The sequence below is a fragment of the Erythranthe guttata genome, chromosome 4 (assembly GCF_056151865.1).
Source record: "Erythranthe guttata isolate IM_541 chromosome 4, IM_541, whole genome shotgun sequence".
In the NCBI taxonomy this organism is placed as follows: Eukaryota; Viridiplantae; Streptophyta; class Magnoliopsida; order Lamiales; family Phrymaceae; genus Erythranthe; species Erythranthe guttata.
In genome coordinates, this window is record NC_142536.1 from 9,166,627 (window position 1) to 9,173,840 (window position 7,214).

The window sequence follows — 7,214 nt, forward strand, 5'->3', positions numbered from 1 at the left end:
TTTAGAATTGGTCGTTTGTACTCCTCATGAGTACAATCTTTACGTACTCCTTATGAGTACATTCTTTACGTACTTCTCATAAGTACATTCTTTGTAGTCTAGATTGTTAAGCATATATGTTTCTAGACTTGGTTGTAAGAATGATCAAGATAGTGATTCATTCATAAGTTCTTTACGTACTCCTCACGAGTACATCTTTGAAATCTAGAATTTTTAATATTTTTCTTTTAGTATCTAGATTTGATTGTAAGAATGATTTTGAAAAAGATTCATTCATAAGGAAGAAGTTTTCGCACCTCTTCTGTTTGTATTCTTGGAATACTGATTTTAATATATTTTTCCGTCCTGTAAAGGGCAAGTTCACAAGTCTTTACTTGTGAACATTTTTAATTCTGAGTATTGTTCTTTTATCTTTATATTTCCGCTGCATGTTTGTTCAAGTGTCATAACACTTAAGATAACACCTCTGTATTAAACGAATTCGGGACCATAAATTCTTTCAAACTTTTAAGGACTGGATGGAGTCATCCACCAGTGCTTTTGACACAATTTGGATAGCTTTGCGTGATACTCTGCCATCTCTCGTGTAAAGTACAACATCATCATCCATATTTGGAATGAAAATGTTATTTTGAACACAAAAGGATGAAGTTTCTTGCAACAAATTATCCCACCCACCTTCTCTCAATTCTTGTAGTCGATCTTTGGCTAAAATAACAAGTTTCATGGCATTTGTAAGTTCTTGGTCTTTCTTCTGAAGTGCTTGTGACAAATCATTTGTGATCCTCAAGATCGATCTCGTTAAGTGCAAGACAAAATCAAACTTGAAACACACAATTTATCGTAAAAGAATTGAGGCTTGTCCACAATAAGCGACATCATCACTATTATTTTCTAAATGCTCTAGTACACTAACCACCGAAGGAAAAAATTTAATCATACTCACATTTGTGAAATAATATGAATTCCAATGTGTATCTTCGGAACTTTTTAAAGTGGACTCTTGATTCAAACCACTACCACGTACAAAATTATCAATAAAAACCCTTTCCATTAACTTCTCAAACTGTTTCTCCCGAAGCAACTCTTGACGTTTACAAGAACCTCCAATAATGTTGGCCAACAATGCAAGAGAACCAAAAAAAAATCGGAAAGTTGCTTATTTTTCTTAGTACTTTGCACAAGAGCTAACTGAAGCTGGTGAACAAAACAATGAACATAAAAAGCAGACTTGTTTTCTTTCAATATTAAACTCTTCAAACCATTAAACTCTCCTTACATATTACTAGTTCCATCATAACCTTGGCCATGCACTCGTGACAAACTCAAGCCAAATGTTGCAAGAAGAGACTCAAGAGAAGCTTTCACACATCGTGAAATAGTATTTGGACATGAACAACACCGAGAAATCGTTCAATATTTTTTCCTTCATTGTTTACATAACGTAAAAACCGCCATTTGTTCTTTATTGGAGGCATCACGTGCTTCGTCAACTAACAAAGCAAAGAAATCATCTCCAATATCACAAATAATAGTCTTCGAGACTAAATGAGCAAAACACACTAATGATTTATTTTTGAATTTCTAGTTATTTCATAATACAATTACCTTGGAAGTTATCCAATACAACTTTATTGATTTCATCATTGTTTTCCGCCATAACCCTTATAAGCTCAACTAAGTTACCTTTATTTAGCGAACTCTTTGACTCGTCATGGCCTTGAAATGTTAGTCTTTGCCTTAATAAGTATCTAATGACTCCGCTTAGATTCCTTAGTTTTGTTCTCAAGAGGAACATCTATGTGGCCTTTATTATTCATCAAATCTTGACAAGCCATATAGCAATGATGATGAACACTATCATGATTTCCCTCATGTTTTCTCAAACCATCCTTCTTGTACCAATTTATATAACCTTCATTGACAAATTTAGCACCACCCCCTCTGACACTTTCTCCATCTTTTAATAGATATCAAAATAGACAATATACCGCATCTTTAATTTACTATATTCCAACCAAATACCAAACTCATTGTACCAATCTACAACAATTTTTTGTTGATGTCCATATACAATAGATTGAGGAAAATTACAGAGTCGAGGTTGACAAAGAACTTTATGTAAGTAAGCTCTTCGAACAATTTCAAGCTCTTTAGAAGTTTTAGCAAGAACACCAATAGGAAATCTTAATATCGGGTCAACCTCAATAGCACTCAAATTAACTTCTACTTGCGATTGAGCTCGAATGCCTTGAACATGTTCTTCTTGAACGCTACCAATAGTTGGCGGTTCTTCTTGCATGCTACCATTAGTTGGCCTTTCTTCTTGGACGCTATTATTAGTTGGCGTTCCAACATTGACATTATCATCCGAAGTAGATGATTCTCCTAGTCAAGGCCGTTTAGATTTTATCACAAATTGATCTAGATTCTACAAATAAATATAACAGATAAGAGTTAAAGTTCAATTCCCTTGATTTAATTGAAGTTAGTTATTGACTTAGTGTTATGATTTTATATACACTAACACACCAACATGGGCCACATTGGTTGGAACTGGGAACAATTCCAAATTTGTCTTGAAAGTTAAAAAAAATGTAGTTCACAAATGCATTAAAGGATTGATAGTTGCTATGATGTGGAAATTTAGAATTTATCACTTCATTTGATAAATGAATGCTTTATCCTTTTCTCGCCAAAACCCCCTCTCGCTGTCTCACATACATAAATACACTATATATACACTAGGGCAACCACCAAACATTCCAAGTCCAAGTCAGTCTTTTTGTCACTTCTCACACACTAACACAAGGTTACTAAAATATTTGAGCTTGCTATTTAGTTGAAGAAAAAAAATAAAAAAATCTACAAAATTTCTATTAATAAAGTTAAAACCCATTTTTTCAATATTTAAATCGAAAATTGTTGTTGTCGGTGTTGCTAACACGTTGCCGTTTGGCCATTAATTGGGGTGGAATAGTGGCAGGCTGGCGGTGATTGGTATTTTATTCCGGTGCTGGCGGTGTACGATGGACGGGTGATAGATTTTTCTGGTAAAGAAAAATTGAATGTTCTGCACATTTGCTTCTGTTGTGTGTTGCGTGAGAAATTGGGAGAGGAGATAGAATTTTGTAATTTTGACTTTTGGGTAAGATGTAAATCTTCACTTATTTTCAAATTAGTCCATTACTCCCTTTTTAACTTAATATATTGAAAGCACCTTAAATTATCCAAATCCTTATCCTATTCATAACACTAATCATGATTCTAATCCTAATCATTTTCCTAACACTAATCATAAGTATAATCTTAACCCTAATAATTTTAATACTAATAATGTTAATGCTAATGCGAATGCTAGTGCTAATGTTAATTCTTATTATAATTCTAATGATAATTCTAATTATAATCCTAATCCTAATGCTAATTGTTGAGTGTATATTTTACACTCAATGCATACTTTCTTACGAGGATTTTTGTATACTTGTATTGATTTAATGATTCTTAATGAGTGGTTTATTGTATTTTAGGTACAACTTGACGATTTGGGAGTTCCAAGGATGAAACGACCAAAAAAGGTCAAAAACAGGCAAAATCGGAAGAAAACAATCGGATGTTGAAAATTGGTCGGCGCGGCCGTGCCAAATTTAGCCTATTTTTGGCGCGGCCGCGCCAACTGCAGAATTTGTGCATAAGGTTTCGGCGATTCTCGCGCGGCCGTGGGAGAATTGCACTGATTCTCGCGCGGCCGTGTGAAAACACGCTGGAGATAATTTTGTAGTTTTAATCACACAAGGAAACCTAAAATCTTCTACCAAGGTGGGACATCTATTTAAGGGCAAATGAAGCACGAATTAAAGGACTTTTTACACAATCTTAGAGGAAGAGGAGCGAGAAAACGGAGAATCGAAGACGGAGAATTGACAAAATCTTCATCACAATTCTTCTTTTATCTATCTTTTCTTAATTTATGTCTTTTTATATTTTTATTATGTTTTTCGTAGAGAACATGAGTAGCTAAGTTATTAATCTAGGATTTTGTTGGAACCCTATGTGGGGATGGTGAACCCGTTTTCTTGAGATTATGCAATTATGATTTTATGATTATTTCTTCTACTTGTTATGATTGTTAGTGCAAGAACCTGATCAATTTATGTGCTTTATCTGTGATTATTGGGATTGACTCGATAGAGCTATTTTGATAATTAGGCAGTAACTAAAAGAACCTTCGAGTAGTTTTCACCGAATGAGTGTGTCAATTGCATGTGGTGTCGTAGACATACATATATCACCTTAGGTAGCCATTTACGAGACTTGTAGTTAATGCTTTATTCATAATTGGTTTGCATAGACATATAGTGAACCGTTTATGAATAATAGACTCATAATACACGCGACAGCGGGTTATGAATAAATTAGTGTCTCGGGTTAATAATCAGGAATCATATATTTCATAATTGAGGGGTTTTGGGTGAGCAATTCTTGCATAGGGGGAAGATGAAATCCTAGATCCGTTTTTATTGATATGTTCTCGTGTTTATTTGTTTTTATAATTAGTTTAATTATTTAGTTGATTATATTTGACATCTTTGCGTAGGCTGGATAAAAATCATAATTGTTAGAATTCGGTACTTAGGATTAGATAATTTGAGTATTCCCTGTGGGATCGACATCCGACTCTCACGAGTCCACTTTTACTACTTGTTTGCGATACGTGCACTTGCGTGTTAGGTATTTTGCCCAACAAGTTTTTGGCGCCGTTGCCGCGGAATACGGCTAAATTATCTATTTATTCTAATATTCTATTTGAGCAATTTTTCTTACTTCAGCCGTTTTATTTATTTTATTCTTATTATTTTTGTTTTAGGTACTTTTTATGCGAAGAGGACACGACACGAAATTGATACCTTTTGATCTCGAAATTGAGCGAACGTTTAAGCACGCCAGAAGAAATCAACGGTTAGCTCAAAACGTTCCAGCAACAATGGACGAAGAGAATAATCGTAGGGGAGATGACCAAGGGCGACTACCGAATGCGGCAGGAAATATCGTCAACGAGCAAGAGCAACTTCAGCTAATTAATCCACCACCTCGTCAACGAGCATTGCATGAGTACACCGTTCCAACACTCGATGGGTTTCAATCGATCATCCAGCAGCCCCCCATTGAAGCCAACAATTTCGAAATTCGAGCGGGACTCCTTACTATACTCCAAAACAATGGGTTGTTCAGCGGATTAGCTCATGAAGATCCGCATCTCCACTTGGTCAACTTGCTCGAAACGTGTGATTCGCATAAGATGAACGGGATATCACCGGAAGCACTGCAGCTCCACCTCTTCAAGCACTCTCTACAAGGAGCCGCAAGAGAATGGCTACAAACTCGTGCACCACACTCCATATCGTCTTGGCCCCAGCTAGCATAGCTCTTCATGAATACGTACAACTCTCCAACTAAAACTGAAAAAATCCGGAGAGAATTACAAAATTTTCTGCAAGAAGCCGACGAAGCACTTTTCGAGACGTGGGAGTGGTTTAAATAGCTGACCCGGAGATGCCCCAATCACGGTCTTTAAGAGTGGCGGCAACTTCAAATATTTTATGACGGATTGCAAGATAATTTGAGAACGGTGCTCGATTCAGCAGCTGGCGTTATGTTCATGAGCTTGACCTATGACGAAGCTTACGAACTTTTGGAGCGGATCGCAAGGAACAAATACATGCGGGCTTCTGACAGGTCAAACAGTGGAACCAAGAAGACGGGAGGAATTTTGGAGGTGGATGGGGTCACCGCAATCACTGCCCAGTTAGAAAAGCTATCAAAGCAAGTAGCAGCTTTGCTGACTCAGCAAGTCCATGCAGTCCAAAGTCCCGACCAGAGCTTAGAGAAAACGGAGTCTCTATATTACATTAATAGCACAAATCGAAATCAGAGGAACCCGTACTCCAACACCTATAATCCGGGATGGAGAGACCACCCAAACTTTGGATGGGGAGGAAATCAGCAAAGTCAAGGCCAAGCACCGCCACAAGGTCAACCTCAACCAAGACCTCAGCCAGCTCCCGGATTCCAAAATCCACCTCAAGCTCCGGCCCAAGAAGTGGACCTCGCTGACATCTTAGCGAAATTCATGACGTCGACCCAAGCATCCATTCGGAACCTTGAGATACAAATGGGTCAATTTGCAAACCAGCTAAATGCGAGGCCGTCGGGAGCACTGCCGTCGAATATGGAAGATCCTCGAAAGAGCAACATCGAGCAGTGCAATGCAGTAAGTTTGCGAAATGGGAGGCAATTAGAGGAAGGGCCTAAAAAGTCCGTATCACCACCGTCTATTACTTTAAAAATTATTTAAAGTAACAACACCTTGAGTAGGGTTATTAAATGGGCTATCAAAACCTCTAACCACAATTTTCATACTAAAAAAATAGTAATTTTAAATCCAATAGAGTTATGAAATAAGGGTTCTATTTTGATATTTCATCTTTCGTAATTTAAAAATACTTCATGTGGAATAAAATATCAAACTTGAGTTATGAATTTAACCACCTCAGTGTCCATTTAGATTATGACACGTGTCATATAGATATATAAATCAATTTAATCATTTTTAATTAACAACCTTTTAATACCTATGGTTAGAGCATATTAAATATCACATAAATATTTGCAAAATCATTTTGATACTTTTGAGTTGGAGTTGCTCTAGATATTTACTTAATTATATCTATCAAAGTTATAGAGAAATACTTATTAGTAGAATACGGTATATAATATATACGATCATTATACATTTTAAACAAAACAATTGATATTCTTAATTTTTGGTATTAAATAAAGTGAATAAACGAAGTTAATACCGAAGATTTAAAATAGTATTGTCATATTTTGAAATATATAAACTAAATATTTTTTATCAATTGATTAAACTTAACTTATGTTCTTCAATTTATTAGTATAATCATGAGAAAGTTTGTATTTTAATTAGTATATAATTAAAAAAAGTTAAATCAACTATAAAATTTATTGTCACTGGATTCGGTGAAGAAAAAAGAAAAGTTAGAACAATAACATGAAATTCAAATAGTATAATTTTCAATATGATAAATAATTGAATAATATTACTGCACAATGGGAGGGAAAAAATAGTGTCAATTTCCAGAATATAGTAAATTCGAACATGTATCTTTCTTTTATACAGAAAATGTTAATAT